At 41.4% G+C, this 21,800-nt stretch overlaps 1 protein-coding gene across 2 annotated transcripts in view; it reads left to right on the top strand.

Moving 5' to 3' along the window:
- Positions 1-21,800, top strand: part of GALM (galactose mutarotase) — an 87,342-nt gene that overhangs the window by 13,036 nt on the left and 52,506 nt on the right. The gene's annotated exons all lie outside the window — the stretch shown is intronic.

The raw sequence follows: 21,800 nt of genomic DNA, 5'->3' as shown, positions 1-21,800 counted from the left end.
TTACATCTATGTTCATCAGTGATATTTGTCTGTAATTTTCTTTTTTTGTAGTATCTTTGTCTGGTTTTGGTATCAGGGTGATGGTGGCCTCGTAGAATGAGTTTGGAAGTGTTCCTTCGTCTGCAATTTTTTGGAAGAGTTTGAGAAGGACGGGTGTTAGCTCTTCTGTAAATGTTTGATAGAATTTACCTGTGAAGCCATCTGGTCCTGGACTTTTGTTTGTTGAAAGATTTTTAATCACAGTTTCAATTTCAGTGCTTGTGATTGGTCTGTTCATATTTTCCACTTCTTCCTGCTTCAGTCTTGGAAGGTATACCTTTCTAAGAACTTGTCCATTTCTTCTAGGTTGTCCATTTTATTGTCATAGAGTTGCTTGTAGTAGTCTCTTAGGATGCTTTGTATTTCTGCGGTGTCTGTTGTAACTTCTCCTTTTTCATTTCTAATTTTGTTGATTTGAGTCCTCTCCCTCTTTTTCTTGATGAGTCTGGCTAAAGGTTTATCAATTTTGTTTATCTTCTCAATGAACCAGCTTTTAGTTTTGTTGATCTTTGCTATTGTTTTCTTTTTTCTATTTCATTTATTTCTGCTGTGATCTTTATGATTTCTTTCCTTCTACTAACTTTGGGTTTGGTTTCCTTCTACTAACTTCTTTCTCTAGTTCCTTTAGGCGGAAGGTTAGATTGTTTATTTGAGATTTTTCTTGTTTCTTGAGGAATGATTGTATTGCTATAAACTTCCCTCTTAGAACTGCTTTTGCTGCACGCCAAAGGTTTTGGGTCATCGTGTTTTCATTGTCATTTGTCTCTAGGTATTTTTTGATTTCCTCTTTGATTTCTTCAGTGATCTCTTGGTTATTTAATAAAGTATTGTTTAGCCTCCATGTGTTTGTGTTTTTTATGTTTTTTTCCCTGTAATTGATTTGTAATCTTATAGTGTTGTGGTCAGAAAACATGCTTGATATGATTTCAATTTTCTTAAATTTACCAAGGCTTGATTTGTGACCCGAGATGTGATCTACCCTGGAGAATGTTCCATGTGCACTTGAGAAGAAAGTGTAATCTGCTGTTTTTGGATGGAATGTCCTATAAATATCAATTAAATCTATCTGGTCTATTGTGTTATTTAAAGCTTGTGTTTCCTTACTAATTTTCTGTCTGGATGATCTCTCCATTGGTGTAAGTGAGGTGTTAAAGTCCCCCACTATTATTGTGTTACTGTCAATTTCCTCTTTTATAGTTGTTAGCATTTGCCTTATGTATTGAGGGGCTCCTATGTTGGGTGCATATATATTTATAATTGTTATATCTTCTTCTTGGATAGATCCCTTGATCATTATGTAGTGTCCTTCCTTGTCTCTTGTAACAGTCTTTATTTTATTTTTTTTAATTTTTTTTTTTTTTTTTTTGCAGTACGCAGGCCTTTCACTTTTGTGGCCTCTCCCGTTGCGGAGCACAGGCTCCGGACACACAGGCTCAGTGGCCATGGCTCACGGGCCCAGCCGCTCCTTTAAGAACTCAACAGCAGAGTTCTTAAAGATTATTTTATTTAATGTTTTGTACCAGTATACAAATAATTGCACAATTATTAAAATTATGATATAACTTTTATTATTCTGACTTGTATTATTATTTTCATAAGGATTTACATTTATTGACTCAATATAAATCTATTGTTCTTCCTACAACAATCTAGCAAATGCACTCTTAATAGTTGTATTAAATGTCCATCTATTTCCCTATTTATTTAACTATTGAAAAGTTCTTAATAATTTTCATATAAAATTAACATATTTCATAATCATCATTAATTATTCTGGCATATTCCTCTTGCAATAATAAATACATATTTTTACTTCAGAGACTGATAGAACTTCAACATACAAAAGCGTACAAAGAGATTTTTCACTCCAACTTATATCTAGAAAGCTAAATTATATTTGAAAAGGAATTTCCAGATATTAACAATAAATCCAAATTACACATCTTGTTCAAGTAATTTGTTATAGCTGCACTGATTAGCTATAAAGTTAACTACAAGATCATGTGATCATTGGTCATGCCTTGATCCCTGAACTGGGTGCCAGAGATGATCTTGAAGCAGGATTCAGCTATCTGGCCTTCCCAAAGCCAAAGCTGCTGCCAGAATTGTAGTGCTTCCTTCACTCCGAAAAGTTTAAAATATGCAGAAAACCTGATTTTGTTTAAGGATGTTAGAAAACAAAATTCAACTGAATAAATTTTAAAGATATTATTGGCTGTATTCAATGATTCATGAATCAGGCAGCATCCAATCTAGCAGATAGAAAGGAGCTCCAAGGAGTGATACAAAATGAATGACTTTTATAGGTAGAAGGGAGCAGGTACAAGGAAGTTGTACTTGGCAAAAAGGCAGATTGGTTATTGCAAGGTTATTTTCCTTTAGGAGATGACAGGGGTTCTGTCAGGCAGATTACCTAACTAGTGCTGATTCCTAATTGACTGGTTTAAGATTTCGTTTCTGGGAGAGCCAAACTGTATTTAAGTCTCAGTTGAGAAACTGAGGGCTTAGCTTAAGTGACTCCATTTCGGGCCTATTGTCTTGTTTTTAACAAGGATTACATGGATATGTATCACAATTATAAAGGCGCGTCTGAGAGTAAAAACCAAATTCAGGTATGAATTTTCTTCTTTTGTGGGAAAAGTGAGGAATGCACTAGGTGAAGAATACACAGAAGGGCCGATTGTATTTGCAAAGTTTTATTTCTTAAGCAAGATTTGAAACTTGACTGTTTATTGTATTTTTCTCTATTTTTTTTGCATGCTTCAAAAATTTAAGCAGAGAATTAAAAACTGTGCTTATGAAGAAATCGTACTGTTCTAGAAACCAGAAATATTACTTTCCCATTTATGAACTTTTTTTGGCTGTGCCACGCGGCATGCGGGATCTTAGTTCCCCAACCAGGGATCAAACCCATGCCCCCTGCAGTGGAAGTGCGGAGTCTTAACAACTGGACCACCAGGGAAGTTCTATGAACTTTATAAATTGGAAAAAGATTTTAAAATAGGGATTTATCTTTTCTTCAGAGGTGAAATTATTGGTTATTAAAGCATCCACGCAGCTGTTGATTTATTTAAATCTCAAAAAAATAAGATAAAAATAAACAGAAAGCTAACTTAACTGTACGCCATTTTTAATGGCAAACTGGTACAAAATGTCTTCCTGCTATAGTGATAGTAATTAAAGGCAAAGGAAAAATGTAGCTTAGAGGAAAAGAAACTTGATAGTTTGATTGTATCTAAAACCAAATGAACAACATTCAAATCTGCAGTCTTCAGGGGTAAGATCTCTACCTTAAGTGGAATGTAACCCAATATCAAAATCTGTCTCATTGAAATGTTCCTTCACTTCTGTTTGGGCACGGTTTTTTTTTTCTCAATATTATCTGGCACAAATTTTCTGTTTCCAAAGTTCCTCAGACCTCTGGTCAGAAAGCCCTGGTTCTAGACCTCTCTGGTGATAGTTGTTTGCTCAGTACCTGCCTCATTTCCTGTTTTCTCTCTCATCTAGATACATACAACAGGTATGAAGTAGAGCAGGATATGACAGTTAGAGGGAATGCTGCAAACAATAATGAAAGTAATTACTCTGAGTCTTAGGCCCATTTGCTCATTTTCATTTCAGTATATAAAAGATATTCTCTCTTGCAAATAACACAAAGAGGTACAGGGGCTGTACCCGTACCAGGGGAGAAGAAAGGCACCTGGCTCAGTTATCACTTTCAATCAGCAAATGTTTGGCCCCTTCAGGCCTTAGGGTTTTTTGGTTTTTTTTTTCTTCTTTTTTTTAATTAAAGACTTCCCACTAATGAGATTTTGCATTTGAATTTTGAGTTTTGTAACTTTATATCTAATTTATGTCTTTAGAAATCTCACTTACTTTTAAGAAAGGCTGAAATATAAGAGACAAGATTTAGAAAACAGCATGATTCTATAGGACAAAATGAAGAAAGAGATGAGGTGCTTAAAAGTTCTGCTTTCATTGGGTGCAGTACTGCGTCATCAGTTCCTTCACACACACACACACACAAAACTCTACTACAGCAGATGAATTGCCTTCCATGATATATTTACATCCAATTACCTACCCCCAAAGCTCATTTTTGTAGTGCTTCCTACTGACTTTCCAGCAGAAAATCACTCTTTTAAAAATGTGTGCTCAAAGTAAATTAGTGGTTGCCTAGGCTTGTGGGGCTAGGGGTGGGGATAAGAGTGACTGCTACTGGGTAGGGGGTTATTTTCTAGGATAATAAAAAGGTTCTGAACTTAGATTTGGATGGTGGTTGCACAACTCTGTGACTATACTAACACCATTGAATTGTACACTTTAAATGGATGAATTTTATGGTTTGCAGATTATTTCAATAGAGATTTTTTAAAAATCTGTTCTGCAGGAGGAATCTGAGAGAGAAGAGTGCCATAAAGAGAAGTCTCTTGGATTTGAGTAATCTCTTTGCCAAAGCTTTAAGGCCAGAAAACAAAGGTCAGACCTGAGGTTTTTGATTCAATATATCCTAATAGTCCACAATTTTCTCTCCCTACCTTCCATCAAGATCCTTCTTTATAATTTATCACATGAATAATATAACCCAGTGGAGTCCTGTGATAGACTTCAGGGATTGGCAACCCAAAAGCCATTCACAATGTCCTCTTCTCCCACCCTTTTCCACTATAGGGGCTAGAGAGCAAAATACAGTTGGCCCTCTGTATTTATCCACGGATTTAGCATTCATGGATTCAACCAACCTCAGATTGAAAATATTCAAAGCAAAAAAAGAGTCTAGAAAGTTCCAAAGAGCAAAACTTGAATTTGCCACATGCTGGCAACTACTTACATAGCATTTACATTGTATGTACAGCTATTAGCATAGCATTTGCATTTATTAGGTATTATAAGTAATCTAGAGAGGATTTAAAGTATAAGGGAGCATATGAGTAGGTTATGTGCAAATACTACACCATTTTGTATAAGGGATTTGAGCATCCACAGTTTGGTATCCGAAGGGGTCCTGGAACCAATCCCCCAACGACTATATTTCTTTTTCCATTTTTGCTGCTGGAAGCAGCTGTATGACTTCATTCTGGTCAATAGAATGTAAGCAGAACTCTCTCAGATGAGATTTCCAGGGAAGTTTTATTTACAGATTAAAAGGGGTAATCACAACTGGCAGAGCCCTTTTGTTCCTTTGTCTCTTCCTCCTTTTTCCTGCCTAGAAAGCAGGCATGAGGCCTGGAGATGCAACAGCTAGCTGGTGACATGAGAGGACAAGCATGAGAATAAAAGCCCGTAAGCTAATGAAGGTGGAGCAGAAAGACTTGGTCCTTGTCAGCATTTCTCAGCAGCTGTACCAGTGCTGGACTGCTCAGCTCTGGATTTCTCATTATGTGAGAAAAAGAAAACTCTTTTTTGTTAACCTACTATGACTTGCTGTTGCAAACAAGTATCCTATTACTTGCAACCACAAGCACTTTTAACAAGCCAATTATGAGACTTTTATATTTAAAAATTATCTAAATATGTCAATGTCAAAGTGGGTTTACTTTAATGTCCAGGGGCTGCTTGTTGTACACAGAAAAGACCATTTATAGTTAATCTGGGTTCAAATTGTTATATAATTTATTGAAGACACAAATTTTCCTTAAGCCTTTAAGTTTAATTTAAAATATTTTATCTTCCTTAAAGATCTAATAAGTGCCATAATAGAGATCTACTCAAAGATGAAGAAAAAGAAAACGTTGTTTCACAGAAACACATCTGAGCTAGGCCTTAAAGAATATAGAGAAAGGAAAATTCCAGACAGAAGAATACATAAACTCAGAAGCATGAAAGGGCATGATGTGTTAAGTGGGCGTGGGAGGCCGGAGAAGAGGAGATGAGGCTGGAAAGCAAATTGAAGTCAAATTGTTCAGTCTTATATACCAGACTAAGCACACTAAAGTTTAAACTTTATCCTACAGCAAACTGGAAGCTCTTAGAAGTTTTGAAGGAAGGGAGTGACGTGATTATGTGGGTGTTTCAGAAAGAAAAAGAGATTGGAGGAGGCCATAGAGGCTATTTGGAGAATATTGCAGTAGAACTAATGAGAGAGGATAAAGGTCATTAAGAAAACCCCACTGCAGACGCTGCAGGGGACCCCCAGGGCAGCAGGCCAATGGAGGATGAAGCAGAGGCTCACAGTCAGAGGAAGCTGAGTGGAGGCCAAGTCTGCAAGGGAGAAGGGGGGTCAGCATTCCTAGGAAGCATTGCCAAGGCTGTTAAGAGCCACGTGTTAATTGCAGCAGGCTGCAGCTTTGGAAACCCATGAGGCCCATAGCAAACAAATGAACGTGGGGGCAGAGGAGGCAAGGGACCCCCAGCCGAGGACCCTGGCTCTTCTTGCTGTGACATGTACTCATAAGCGATACCCCTCCCTCTTCTCAACACCTGCTCAACAAGTTAGAAAAAGAAGCAGGGAGAGGGGCGGTTATCTGAGAGTTTGGATTTTTTTGTTGTTGCTTTTTTGGGGGGAGGGGGATTTGTTTTCTGTTTTTTTTAATGCAAGAGAAACTGAACATACCTGTTAAATTAATTCAACAAGGAGGCCATTAAACTGAGGTGGCTCTAATGCCGTGGGGGCCTATGTAAGCAAACCAAAATCTAAGCCTGTCAATGCCTCAAGTTTAGGAAATTGAAACCTAAGGACAACGAGTCACAAATAGCCAACTGGGCTTTAAGATACAGCCAATCAGGAACTCCCTGGCGGTCCAGTGGTTAGGGCTCCTCACTGTCACTGTCAAGGGCCTGGGTTCGATCCCTGGTTGGGGAACTAAGATCCCACAATCTGCACAGCACAGCCAAAAAAATATATATATATATCCAATCAATAATTTCCTTACTTTGCTTCCACTTTCTTTCTATAAAAGTGTCTCTCCAGGCTCCTGTTAGTGGAGAGCTCCTGACCACTTCCAGTTTGGTGGTGCCCTATGCCAATCCATTTTTGCTCAAACAAACTCTTAAAAAGTTTTAAATGCCTCACTGTATCTTTTAACATACTTAAAGGGCTCATTTCAATTATCAGCATTACCATGCTTTAAACCAGTTGGGACGTTTGGCTAATCATCACCACCACAAACAACTAACCAGTAGGTAGGAGCTCAAGAGAAGACCACATCAGTTATGGACAAAATAATAGGAAAATCCATTTTCTCTGCACAACAAAGTTGAATTATACACTCTGAATCAGAAGCACACAAAAAAAGCCAAATCGAAAATACAAACATTGGCTGGTTATATGCCACACCCACCATGGGAGGCACTGAATCCATGGGGCATCAGCAATCCAGTCATCAGAGACAACTCCCACTTACGAGCAAGTACATTTTGGGGGGCCTAGCCCTGGCCCAAACCCTCCAGCTTTCTGCTCCAATCCATGCTTATCAAATGGTCCTTGATTATTAATTCATCATCACTAGTTCTTCAATACTAGAGGCTGGCAGTGGAAAAGGATAACCTCCCTTTAAGGAAATAGAATGGGCTTTTATTTTATACATCAGTCTCATAAGAGTGTAGCTGGTATTAGTCGCCCTAAGCAGGACTCATCCTGGGGCTCTAACAAGACGGCGTTTCCTTAACACAACATCATAATTCAACTGTACTTCAATAGGGAGTTCCCTGGTGGCCTACTGGTTAGGATTCCAGGCTTTCACTACCGCGGCCTGGGTTCAATCCCTGGCTAGGGAACAGAGATCCCGCAAGCCGTGTGGCACAGCCAAAAAACTCCAAAAAGTGCTTGAAAAATTAAATTAAAAAAAAAAAAAATGGACTGAGTTTATTGCCTGAAAGGCCGAGGACTAGACTCTGGGCTCATGGGTGAATCCAAACCCTGGTAATCGCTTGGCCAGTTTCTCCTGGTGACACCAGTATTTCCCTGTCCTGCCCCTTCTATCAATGTCATGTCACACTGTGGACTCCAATTGAGAAGGAGAAGAACCTACATGGAAGCAGAACAGAATCTGGCCAGATCCACATATTTCTTCTAAGGTCCTATGCCTGCCCCATGACACACTCCAGGTGTGGTGGCCAAGCTGTCCACTCAGTGACTCATCCCTGAACCACTTCCCATCACCTGGTCTACTTCCTTCTGACCAACTAAAAAATTCTGGCTGCTGACTTTTATATTCCTTCTCCTACTTATTTCCCCACTGCTCCCATTGGATTTGACCTTGGCTAACTCAAAAAGCCTTGGGTGACACCTTTCCTGTTTCAGCCTGTCTCCTTCTACCCCAGCCATGAACTGAAGGGCTACTCTCCCACTAGGCCTGCCCTGGCCTTGCTGACAGAACTTAGATGCACAGAACTCTCCAGGGCACACTCCTCCTGTCAGAAGAGGAACAACTTAGACTCAACCACGCTGGACTCAACCAGATTCAGCCCAAGATGTGATGATCCCAGCAATTTCCAGAACCGTTGGCTGGACTCTCCTACCACAGGGATTTGAGTTCAGCAAAAAGACAGGAAAACATTCAGCAGGACTGGTGATTTCCCAGGGAGGCTCTGAGAAAGTAGCTTTTCAGTAAGTAGCATTTGTAGGCCGAAGCTTTTCCTACTTGGCAGCCCAGTGCTGCCATGTCAGCGCTGCCATTTCCATAGCAGTGATTATGGAGTGACTGACATTCGGTACTGTGGCTGCAGCGACTCCAGCCCACAGTTAAGTCACACCAGCTCAGCATGTTCCCTTTTAATTACTTACCATTCTGAGGTAGGTATTGGAGCCAGGCAGGCCTGAGTTTGAATACCGGCCGTACATAGTTGGCCACATCTTCTCTGAGTCTCGGTTTTCCCAGCCATGAAATAATAACAGCTATACCTTCCTCACAGATAAACCACATGAAAACACCTAGCATGCACATCCCTGACACAGCAGACACTGACCAGTGTTAATTCTGATTCCTTATGCTGAGATTCTGATTCCAACCTGAGGCAGAATCTCCAGGATCCTAAAGATCTGCTTCACCTGGGAGTCCTTTGTACTCAATTGTAATTCTTCCTCGTCTTTAAGTCAGGGGAAGGTGGTAACCTACAATCAGACTTGGAGCTCTGACTGGACAAGCTTATAGAAAGGAATAGTTTTGGGGTTGGGTGTAAGACTAAAGGAAATGCTCACTCCCTGGCTTTCAACCTTCAGCGACCATGGGAATCATTTAGAGAGTTTACTAAAAATACAGGGACTTCCCTGGGTGTCCAGGGGCTAAGACTGTGTGCTTCCACTGCAGGGGGCACAGGTTCTTTCCCTGATCGGGGAACTAAGATTGTGCATGCCAAGCGGCCAAAAATAATAACAATTAATAAATAAAAATTTAAAAATAAATAAAAATACAGATACTCAGTTTCCTCTCTCAGTGACTGTCACTGAGTCACTGACAGTCAGACCCAAGAATCTACATTTTAAATAAGTTTCCGAGGGCTTCCCTGGTGGCGCAGTGGTTGAGAGTCCGCCTGCCGATGCAGGGGACATGGGTTCGTGCCCCGGTCCGGAAAGATCCCACATGCCGCAAAGCGGCTGGGCCCGTGAGCCAGGGCCGCTGAGCCTGCGCGTCCGGAGCCTGTGCTCCGCAACGGGAGAGTCCACAACAGTGAGAGGCCTGCGTACCGCAAAAAAAATAAAAATAAAAATAAGTTTCCAAGATTATTCTAATGTGCACCAAAGTATGAGAATCACTGCCCTGTCTGGAAGTTTCTCTCTTCTCCTCCTTGACCTGGTTATTCTGGTAGACAGAGTGGGTGGTGGGGCCCAGTTGAGGGCTGTGGTAATAATAAAAAATTATTTGGTCTTTGTCTCCAGTTCCTGGCACAAAGCTCCCAAATCCTTGGACTCTCTTGAGTGATGAGTGTCTTATGCTAATGTGGTAACCCTTAGGGGGGTTAAGTGGGGGGGACCCACACTAGATAGCTTCAGGATGGGGACTGGTCACAAGAAAAACCAACCAAGTGATGAAAGGGCTAGACTTTCAGCCCCAGCCCCTGACCTCCGCAGGGAGGGAGAGAGGTGGAGACTAAGTTCAATCACCAATGGCCAGTAATTTAATTAATCATGCCTAGCTAATAAACCCTTGATTAAAAACCTAAAAAATAAGTTCCATGGGCTTGCAAGTTGGTGAACACATTCATGTGCTGGGAAGATGGCACGACAGGAGAGAGCATGGAAGCTCTGTGCCAATCCCCACTCCCCACCCCCATCCCCTATAACTGGCCCTATGCATCTGTAGGGGAGCAAAATTTGCCACCCCAAAATATCTCTTGACATGCAGATTATTCTGAACTGAAAACTATCAAGGCCCAAAAGACTTAGGAAGAACTTTTGACCTTCCCCCTAACTGCCTAAAGAATGTAGAGGCCCTGTTCTGGGGAGGGAGCTATCACCATAGATAACTATAGTATGAACTAAGTATGACTGGCAGAGAGGAACCTAACAAAGTCTGTTTGTTAAAATTCCTCTCTGTGTCCCACTGTCTCTGCATGGCCCAGCAAACATTTGTTTACCAACAAACATTTGCTTTTCCACCTCATGTTAATTGCCTTCCTCCCCTTTAGAGCCCCAAACCACTATCCCCAACATCCTCTTTTGTCTCTAACTGAAGATGGTGTTTAAGGTGAGGGTTCTGGCCATTTTGGTGAGTTACTCAGTTTTCTTTGGCCTCTCCCATGTATACATGTTATTAAATTTTTGTTTGATTTTCTCCTGTTAATCTTTCTCATGTCAATTTAATTCTTAGACCAACCAGAAGAACCTAGAAGGGTAAGGGAAATTTTTTTTCTTCTCTGACACATCTTTTCCATTTGGTTGTTCCTGAGTTATATCCTTTATAAGGAACTGGTATATGTAAGTAAAGTGTTTTTCCTGAGTTTTATGAGTCATTCTAGAATATTATCAAACCTGAGGGGATGGACACCAAGGGGGAAAAGTGGTGGGGGGGTGGTGGTGGGATGAATTGGGAGATTGGGATTGACATGTATACACTAATATGTATAAGATAGATAACTAATAAGAACCTGCTGTATAAAAAAATAAATAAATAAAATTCAAAAAAAAAAAAAACCTGAGGGGAGCTCGTGGGAACTCCCAAATCTGTAGTTAGCCAGGCAGAAGAGTGGGTAGCCTGCGTACCCCATTTGCAGCTGGTCTGAAGTAGGGGCAGTCATGTGGGAGTGAGCCCCTTAACTCATGGGACCTTACCCTAATTCTAGGTAGATAGTGTCAGAATTGAATTGAATTGTTGGGCACTCAATTAGTGTCATAGAATTGGTTGGTATGTGGAAAAACAGCACACATTTCGTATCAGAAGTGGTGTCAGAAAAAAAACACTACACAGGGGCCTGTCACATTCTGTCCCCTCTTGACTTCACCTGGCCCTTGTATAACCACACTTCTTTATAGAATGTGGTTGAGCCCAGAAGAAACAGCCAATTCCGCTGCAATTCTCTGACCTAAATTCAGTGTTGACCTTTTGAAGAGGAATAGAAGTAGGGCTAAAATTTTCCCTGTTCAAGCCTACCCAAAAGGAGGGCAGAATTTGCCTATAGGCTTCTGACTTGCTGACTGTAATCCATAGCACGCCCAGAAGACAGTCTCCAACAAACCAAGGAGCAAAAGGCCTGCTTTACAGTAGGGTACGAGCTCATTTACTGGAATCATCTATGGACTAGCTGACTGCCTTGACTCTGGCTGGACCCTGCCTAAGCTGCCCCGTAACCTTTTGAGCCTGGTCATTAGTGTTTGCCAGGCCCCTTCCCTCTAGCTAGATTCTCTGCCTCTGTTCCTCTTGGCTATTTATCAGTGCCCCACAGTTGCTGCAATAAACTCACATAGCAATTTCCACTTTAATGTGCCCCAGGAGTCCAGGTAAAGTCTTTTCTGATAAGCCTTCCTATCCTGGCCTCACATCTGATAGGCCTCCTGTGCCCCCAGCGTTTGCTGTTAAAATGCTATCCCCTCACTTCCTTGCCTTCTCTGCTCTCTCTCTCTTCCTAGAGAAGCCACATAGTTTCATCAATCAATGCCACGCATCTTGGTATATCTGCTGATGTACATGAGACCATTCTAAGGGCCTCATTCTTAGTCTTTTTTTTTTTTTTTTAAATATGTGATCATTTTTGACAAGGATTTCTTCTGCCAGAACCCTGTTCAGGACAAAGTTAACCTGGTCAATAATTGTCTTACCCACCTGCAGGGAGAGAGACACAGTCAATTTGGTAAGAGATGGTACAAAATCAAGGGAGATGACTGAGGCAATGTGCTGAAGTCCAAGTAGAATGAACTGGCCAAATGCTTCTACTTTGAGCAGAGGCTCAAGTCTTCCATGAAGGAGAAGCTTCCCCGAGACTAGAAGGCCAGAGCCACCACTAACTAGTAGAGAACACCTGCCAGCTACAAGGTCATCCCACGGACCTCAGCTGGGTACTACTTAGGGTAGTGCCCCAAGCAACTCCCAGTCAGTTGGCCTTGGGAAATTCCTTACTGTAACTATACTGGGTCAACACTGACTCTTGGAAATCCCTCCCTCCAACTGTGGTTTTGTCTCCTCTTCCATGACAGAAATAGCCCTTGTCCTGGGCTGACTGACTCGGAGTTCTCCACGTCTTTTACAGGATCCACTTATGTGAGGGTTGGGGGGAAATCCTGTGTGGCTTGGGCTCTTGAAAATGGTTCCCAAGCTGCACCACCCACCATCTGGGCATAATAAACTTCTCCAAGTAGAGCTCTTCCAGACCTTGCAACTTTGATCCTTGGAGTCTCTAGCACCATACTCACAAACACACCATCATCTGGAGTAAAATCTCTGTCATTTTCCAGATCCTTGGAAGTCATATGATTCCTGTGTGTTCTCACTTTGGGCAGTGCCTGTAGAGTATCTGATACCTGTAGTCCCATCCCGAGTGTGTACTCATAGATATCTGGCTGCGACCAGTACCCACCCAAGCCACAGGATCAGATTCTCATTATGTACAAAGAATGGGAGGAACAAAGTGGTGATTAGCAACCCTCTAAGGTCCCTGGAAAGTATTTATTTAAATACCACCAACTTTTAGTAAAGAATGTGGCAGAGTGCCACTTATTCTCCAATGTCTTCTCCTTTATACTACATTAATAGAATATCTAGAATAAAGATTATACATTTCCCAACATACCCTGAACTTTGATATGGTTATGTGAATACACTGTGGCCAATGGGAGATGAAGGGAAGTGAAGTATAGAACTTTCAGGATGTGTTCTTAAAGGGAGGGGGGCTGCCCTTTCTCCAACAGTTCCTCTCCCTGTCTCCTCTCTTCCACCCTGTTCCTCTAATTGTGGACATGGTAGCATATCTCCTTGGCCAAGTGGACTTTAGGCCACACCCTACAGATGATGAAGCAACAAGTTAGAGGGAGCCTAGGTCCCAGATGACCATATTGAGCAGAGCTGCCATCCCAACCTCGGACCACCTGTTGAAACAAGCAGTGGTGAGCCTGAGCATCCCTGAACATCCCTTTTGGGTATGCCAGCAATGCAAGACCTTGACTGCTTTTAGCCAATCATTTCTCAGAGTTGAGTTTGCAATCAACAGGCTCAAGAGATAATGTAACGTCTTCTTCCAGACAAAGAGCAGGCTTGCTTACCAGCCACTGTAAAAGTGGTAGATTTCAGTTGAAATGCAAACCCACTATATGTAGAGTGTCCATCTTTGTCCCTCCATGCTGCCTCCATGGTTTTTTTTTTTGGCTGCACCACGCAGCATGCGGGATCTTAGTTCCCCGACCAGGGATTGAACCCGTGCCCCCTGCACTGGGAGCATGGAGTCTTAACCACTGGACCGCCAGGGAAGTACCCCTCCGTGGGTTTTGAAAGGCATGAGGAACCAGCACCAACATGATGCCCATGATGCTTGGATGCAGTGAGTAATAAAATTTTTTGTCTCAGACCTAGGAATCTTGTATCTTCAGCCAGCATCCGTGAAACAGCAATTTATTAGCTTGCAAGTAAAGTAAACCCCCAGAACTTCACATACCTACCACTGGACCGTTTTTAGGAAAGAAATCAACTTGTATCTCTTTTAAGCCACTATTATTTTGGATGTCTGTTACAGACAGCCAAATATAATTCTAACGAATCAAAGAGTAATTTTTTGAAGTTTGATTTGGCAAAAAAAACTGCTTATTACATCTTGTCAGAAGTTTATCATTCAAGCTGAGCCAAATGTGATCCATTCAAAAGCAGGAAATTATAAAAGTGTTGGGACCTCTTGAACAAGTGACATAGCATATAGGAATTAAGGAATTAAGATCACACTATGACTGGTTCCCATGGTTAGCAGATATGGAACGGACTGAATCAAAGCTTACTGAATCAGGCAGGCAAGATCATGAGAGCGAATGCTCCACATTTATTTGCGTAAGATATCTTTAAAAAAATTTTTTTTTTTGGTCCACGCAGCGCAGCATCTTAATTCCCCCCTATCAGGGATTGGGCCTGTGCCTCCTGCAGTGGAAGCGTGGAGTCTTAACCACTGGACCACCAGGGAAGTCCCTTAAAATGTTTTTTGAATGCTATTTTATGCCAAGAATTATATTCACCCATGATTTTTGATGTGTTTCCATATTATGAGGGATGGAGTTCAGATAAACTTGGAGAGCAATTCCTTGATCCACCTTGTCTTCAGACAAGGCAAAGATTAATGTGCTTCAGACTAGGCTGGATCTAAGCTAACTTTCTTTCTAGAATGTTGGTGGCTCTTGTCCTTTGAAAAACCGAAGGGTAATTGAAAAATGTTGAGAAAGGTTTGAGCAAGTTTGTGTCAGTACCACATTAGTCAAGAGACCAAGGCAAAAGTAAAACAAGAATAGAAATGAGGATGTGGCAACACCTGCTACTGAAAGCACTGACAAAATGTTGAAAGCTCTTCATGAGACACAGGTATTCTGATGTGTCAAAATATTCTAAATGCTTGAACTCTCTACAAGAATTCCCTGTGTAGTTTTTTTTGGTTTTTTTTTTTTTTTTTTTTTTTTTTTTGCGGTATGTGGGCCTCTCACTGTTGTGGCCTCTCCCGTTGCGGAGCACAGGCTCCGGACGTGCAGGCCCAATGGTCATGGCTCACGGGCCCAGCCGCTCCGCGGCATGTGGGATCTTCCCGGACCGGGGCACAAACCCATGTCCCCTGCATCGGCAGGCGGACTCTCAACCACTGCGCCACCAGGGAAGCCCTGTAGTTATCTTTTTAAATTAATTTTTATTGGAGTATGGTTGCTTTACAATGTTGTGTTAGCTTCCACTGCACAACAAAATGAATCAGCCATACACATAACAGATATCCCCTCCCTTTTGGACTTCCCTCCCGTTTAGGTTACTGTAGTGCACTAGGTGAGTTCCCTGTGCTATACAGCATGTTCCCATCAGTTGTCCATTTTATACATAGTATCAATAATGTATATGTGTCAGTCCCAGTCTCCCAATTCCTCCCACCCCACCCCTTTCCCCCTTGGTATCCATACATTTGTTCTCTACGTCTGCGTCTCTATTTCTGCTTTGCAACTAAGATCATCTATACCATTTTTCTAGATTCCACATATGTGCATTATTATACAATATTTGCTTTTCTCTTTCTGACTTACTTCACTCTGTATGACACTCTCCAAGTCCATCCACATCTCTGCAAATGACCCAATTACATTCCTTTTTATGGCTGAGTAATATTCCATTGTATATATGTACCACATCTTCTTTATCCATTCCTCTGTCAATGGGCATTTAGGTTGCTTCCATGTCCTAGCTATTGTAAATAATGCTGCTATGAACACTGGAGTGCATATCCTTTTTTTTGAATTATGGTTTTCTCTGGGTATATGCCCAGTAGTGGGATTGCTGGGTCATATGCTAGTTCTACTTTTAGTTTTTTAAGGAACCTCCATACTGTTTTCCATAAGGGCTGTATCAACTTACATTCTTCCCTGTGTAGTTATTTTTTATTTCCAACTTCTAACACTCTAATGACATTACTCTTTTTGGTGGACACACATTGTTTTTGCCTGATCAGCATCCATTTTCTCTTTGGGAATAGCATTCAGATTTTTCCTTGGGGAATTACCTTCCCCCTCCCACCCCCGGACTTTCCTAGTCCATATTGTTGGGTCAGCCTGACTTCACCCTACCAAGCAGCAGGTAGTTGGTTCAGAAGAGCACATGACCAAGTGAGATTCAGTACTGGGACTTTTATTGATATTATTGGGAATGTGAAGTTTGATTTATTTTAAGATTGCTATCATAGGATAATATAAGACTGGGGATGCTAGAAATCATATATAGAAAAAGCAGTCCTGGAAATAGGGCCAATGCAGTGGAAACAGAACCAAGAGGAAGAGAAATACCAAGTCCTACTGACATAGTTTTAACCCAGATCCAGCCATGCCTGAACATGCCTGAACATCTCTAGACTTTTCGCTATCTTTAGCCAATAAATTCCCTTTGTTGCCTAAGCCAGGCTTGAGGTGGTTTATACCTTGAGAAATAAAAGAGTTTTGACTCTTGAAGGTATTGCTGTCACAAAAGCTACCTAGAAGTGGCTATCTAGTCTGTATAAAAGCAAAGAATGTGCTCAGGCTAGCTGTGGCTCCAGAATTTATATAAATAGGTGCTACAATCAAGCCAGAGGTAATGGATGAGGGACTTGTTCTAAAGCTGCTTTACATAATTTTGCTTAAACATCTATTATTCATATCAAAGAATGAGGAGAAGAAAATACCTCACCCTCCAGGCCAGTCGCTTGGCACCACAACTGACTCAAGCTAAGAAAAGATCAATCAGTAAGGTTGCCAGAGCTCTGTGAAGGTCTAATCCATATCTGCCTTTCAGTGTTTACCAGAAGCATCTTGATATAATGGAAAGTGCTCTGGGTTCAGATCCTAGCTGTACAACTTACCAAGCTAAATGACCGTGGACTAATGGCTCAAATTCTGGGAGATCTAGTTTGTTTTACAAATTTTTGTATTTGATATAAATGATATATCTGCATCCTTCTGCCAGTGATTTATTTCTCCCTTAACATCATAAATATGAAATTCATGCTTGAGGTCCTGTGGAGCCCTAGTGCATTCGTTTTCCTGTTATGTTATATTCCATTACATAGATCTACCGCAATATATTTTTTTAAATATTTATTTATTTATTTATTTTGGCTGCGTCAGGTCTTAGTTGCAGCTCGGGTCTTTTGTTGCAGCTCTCAGTTGTGGTGCGCGGGCTTCTCTCTAGTTGTGGCTTGCAGGCTCCAGAGCACGTGGGCTCAGTAGTTGCGGCGAGTGAGGGCTTAGCTGCCCTGGGGCATGTGGGATCATAGTTCCCTGACCAGGGATCGAACCAGCGTCCCCTGCATTGCAAGACCTATTCTTAACCACTGGACCACCAGGGAAGTCCCCTACCACAATATTTTTTACTCACTTTTCAATTGATGGACCTTAGGTTGTTCCCAAATTTTTATTCTTTTTTTTTTAACCAAATTTTCATTCTTATGCATACTACTGCCATAAATATTGTTGTTGTTGTTTTTGCGGTACGCCGGCCTCTCACTGTTGTGGCCCCTCCTGTTGTGGAGCACAGGCTCTGGACACGCAGGCTCAGCAGCCATGGCTCACGGGCCTAGCTGCTCCGCGGCATGTGGGATCTTCCCGGACCGGGGCACGAACCCGTGTCCCCTGCATCAGCAGGCAGACTCTCAACCACTGCGCCACCAGGGAAGCCCTGCCATAAATATTCTTATGCCTATATGCAAAAGATCATCTACGGTATATTCCAAGGAATATAATTGCTTGGTTATGGACCATTGCTGAGTTATATGTACTTTGACTTTACTAGATATTGACAAGCTGTCCTCCAGAGTTTTATCACTTGAGACTTTCACCAGCTTTGTAAAAGAGATGCTTCACATCCTTTCTAGCACTCAAACATTCACTAAACAAATAGTTTTTTAGTCATCTACTAATCTGTTCTAGGTACTGGGATGCAGCAGTGAGATTTCCAGCTCTCTTGGAGCTTCATTTTCTTGGCAGGAGACATAATAACAAATAAAAAATGAATATATAATAGGTCCAGAGGTGACGAGTGCCTAGTTTCCAGAGTCTTTGGGTGCCAAGGACTAGTTCTTCTCCTTGGGTCCTTTTTACCTACAGTAAGTGAATACAATGCCCTCTTGAACCCAATGTGACCTAATTCCAGAAACTGATTTTTTAAAACTTGCAATTACCATAAAATTAGAAGATGAATATTTTACATTAGTGTGATGTTTTAGTATTCAGTTAGTGCTTTGGAATCCATGTTCTCAGTTGACCACAATTCTAGGCAGCATATAAGGAAGAGGTTAAATGCTCCTATCTCTGCAGTCAAGCAGCCCGGGGTCAAATCTTGGTTTCCTGACTTACTAACCATGTGATTTTGAACAAGTTACTTAATCTCTCTAAGTCTCAATTTCTGTATAAGGTAATAGTGTCTGACTCATAGGGGTGCTTATCACGGTGCTCAGTAAATTTTTAGTACTTAATATTTACTAGTGATCAATTAACAATTGGATGGGTCAAACATGTGATATTATTCCCATTTCATAGATGAGGAAACTGAGGTCCAAAGTGGTTGAACAAATTGCCCAGACAGTAAGTTCTGTTGCCTCATGAACCTGGGTTTTCTGGCACCAGAACCAATTCTCCACTAGAAAATTGTATATATAAATGTATGATGTATTTGTTGAATAATTATTTATTGAGCATCTAAAATTGCCTGTCACTGTTCTTGGTGCTAGGGAATTCTAAAATATTCCCAATATGGCTGATCATCTTTGGGCAAGCCTGAAATTATAGCTATCTTGAGGCCAGTCCCAGTACTTTGTTTCATCTAGCGTTGACTATGAATTGAATTTTGAAGATTTTACTGAAGTTTTTATGGAGGATAGAGATGAACATTATATCACTTTAGACTGTAAACATCTTGAAGGCAAAGATCATGTTTTACCTACCAGTGTACAACCAGCACTTAGCACAGTGCCTGGCATATACTTATTGACTATTTGATAAATGAACATGTCATACAGCAAAACTTAATCTATCTTCCTCAGCAACTTCTCACCTGTCCCCATAATACCTTCCCCAGCAGCTCCTTCAAAACTGTTGATGAAATGGAGATGAATTGAACTGTGAAGAATCCTACCTCTCATGAACTTGATTGCATTCTCCCAAGTATGCCTGGCTTCCAGATACAAGTAGTTTTCATCTGAAACCAAATATAGTGTTGTTTGGGTTATAAAACATATATGTAAAAAAATTGAGTCAGGGAGCCAATAGTTGAATAAACAATAACAACAACAAAATGTATTCATGGAAAGATAAGGGATGATCTAAGACAGTGCATACTGAGCACTTGATAAAGAGAACTGACAGTAAACATCACTGGAGTTCTGAGCAAAGAGAAAGGAAACAGGAGGATGGTAATGTATCAACCTGACTGAAGAGAATCTATTCTAGGTCTCTTTATTGACAAACTGTGAGGTATTGTGAGTTGGTTTTTTTATTATAGCTCAGAGAGTTTACTATTATTATATCTCAGAGAGTTTGCTCTGTGTAGCAGGCTGTCAATAGCTTAAGATTTTGGAGACATCTTTATGGGCTTAGGGTCTAATGGGTCCTAGGAACAGCCCACCTGCAGTTTCTGTGTAGAAAGAGGAGGTGGAGCCCAGGGAGCAAGGGCCTTGATTCCTCATTCCTGACTCTCCTAGCATTCAGCTTTGGGGACTAACCTCCAGCTGAGAAGAAAAACAGACCTTATTCTTGACCTGTCCACCCTGATACCTCACTCTCTGGTTGAAAGAAAAGGTATCCACTTTAAGTAACTCCTCTTTGACTTAAATGTCACGGTTCCTACTCCCTTTGCCTCATAACATTACCCTCAGCCCCTGTCCCCCACATAAAAGTAAATACCCCCTAAAATTTGACAATGCTTCATTCTCATCATTCTCAAGATTACTACCTTGCTTTTAACCCAATCCAACATTTGGGATGGAGAATATTTCCTTAGATTTCAGCTTCTTCTCCTCCTCCTTCCTCCTCTCCTTTTTTTTTTTTTTTTTTTTGCGGTACGTGGGCCTCTCACCGTTGTGGCCTCTCCCATTGCAGAGCACAGGCTCCGGACGCGCAGGCTCAACGGCCATGGCTCATGCTCTGCAGCATGTGGGATCTTCCCGGACCAGGGCACGAACCCACGTCCCCAGCATCGGCAGATGGACTCTCAACCACTGCGCCACCAGGGAAGCCCCTTCTTCTCCTTTTCAAGTGCACAGATATTCCTTTAAATTAGCACTGTGAGATTAAGAAAATAAGATATTTTGGTAAGAAAAATCAAGATTTGTGCCTGACACCTGACTTAGCACAAAGTAGTCCTATTGGGGACAATACGTTAAACCCTTCAAAGCTAAAGGAAAATGAAATCAAGAAGTGTAGCTCTTAGAGAGACATCATGGTATGTTTCATTTTCCAACAAGCCAAGCTACAAGACACCCACTGGTGACACTTGGCTTTGGCCATCCAGATGCATTTATTTATTTCTGTGACAACATGAGCTTGGCAGAACATTGAGAGCTGGTGGCTGAGAAAGAAAATTCGGTCTTCCTGCTCACAGAAGAGATTCTAAGACATCCTTGCTAATACAGCATTGTAGAAAGGGCTTGGGTATGAGTCAGCATACACATAAATGTTAAGTGGGCTGAGGAGGGTGGCAGAGTTTATGGGAATTTCTGATGAAGCAGCACCAAGAGTGCCTACCCGTTATTGTATGAGTGCAGTGCAGTCTATAATTTGACTTGTTTGGGTCTTTTTGTTATTATATGTTATGCTTCACTGAAGCTTGCTGCAAGCTCTCTTTTTCCTTTGCTATCAGAATTCCCCTGATTCATGAATGAGAATTGAGGCTTTGTGGCAAGAATGTTAAGTATTCCTTCAAACTACACAGACAGGGCTGAGAGACTGTTATGTTTTATTAGCATCTGATTCCAGGAATGGGATCCCAATTCTCCTAATTTCCTAGTCATAGACACATTTTGGCGTTCACCACAGTCTAGCTGGATCCCCTCTGAAGTATCTAGGAACCAAATCAAAAGCAGTGTCAAGCAAAGTTGAGCTGAGTATACAGATGGTCAAGTAAAACATGTCGTCAGGCTTCCAGAATCCTCCCCCTTCCTAGGCCCAGTACTGTCTGGACAGATTTAGCAAAGAAATAACCCAGGCCCCTGTATTTTATCTGGCAATCTTATTAAGGCTTTTGGTAGCTCTATCTTAGTCCTCTGCCATCAGAGGGAAAAAAAATCTGAGATTAGCCATCAAAACCTAGAGCAATATTTCTCAAAGTCTGGTCGCAGATAAACTGCATAAGAATAACCTGAGGAACCTGTGAAAAAAGCAGATTCCTGAGTTTCACCCTAGACTCACAGAATCCATAATTCCAGGTATGGGCCTGGGGATATGCATTTTAAAAAATCTCTGTGGATAATTCTGAGGCACATCAAAGCATAACTATTATTTATGACCTCTGTGTCTTTTCTCTTCTAGCAGTGCATACTTAAAGCCTTTTGTTGTTGTTGTTGTTGGCCACGCCCCACAGCATGCAGGATCTTAGTTCCCTGACCAGGGATCAAACCCACATCCCCTGCATTGGAAGCGCAGAGTCTTAGCCACTGGACTGCCAGGGAAGTCCCACTTAAAGCCTTTTTCTGCTTATGGAAAG

The sequence above is a fragment of the Monodon monoceros genome, unplaced genomic scaffold (assembly GCF_005190385.1).
Source record: "Monodon monoceros isolate NGI ecotype Baffin Bay Population unplaced genomic scaffold, NGI_Narwhal_1 Super_Scaffold_19, whole genome shotgun sequence".
NCBI classification, from domain to species: Eukaryota; Metazoa; Chordata; class Mammalia; order Artiodactyla; family Monodontidae; genus Monodon; species Monodon monoceros.
Note: the sequence above shows the minus strand (reverse complement) of the source record. Positions and strands in the feature narration are given on the sequence as shown.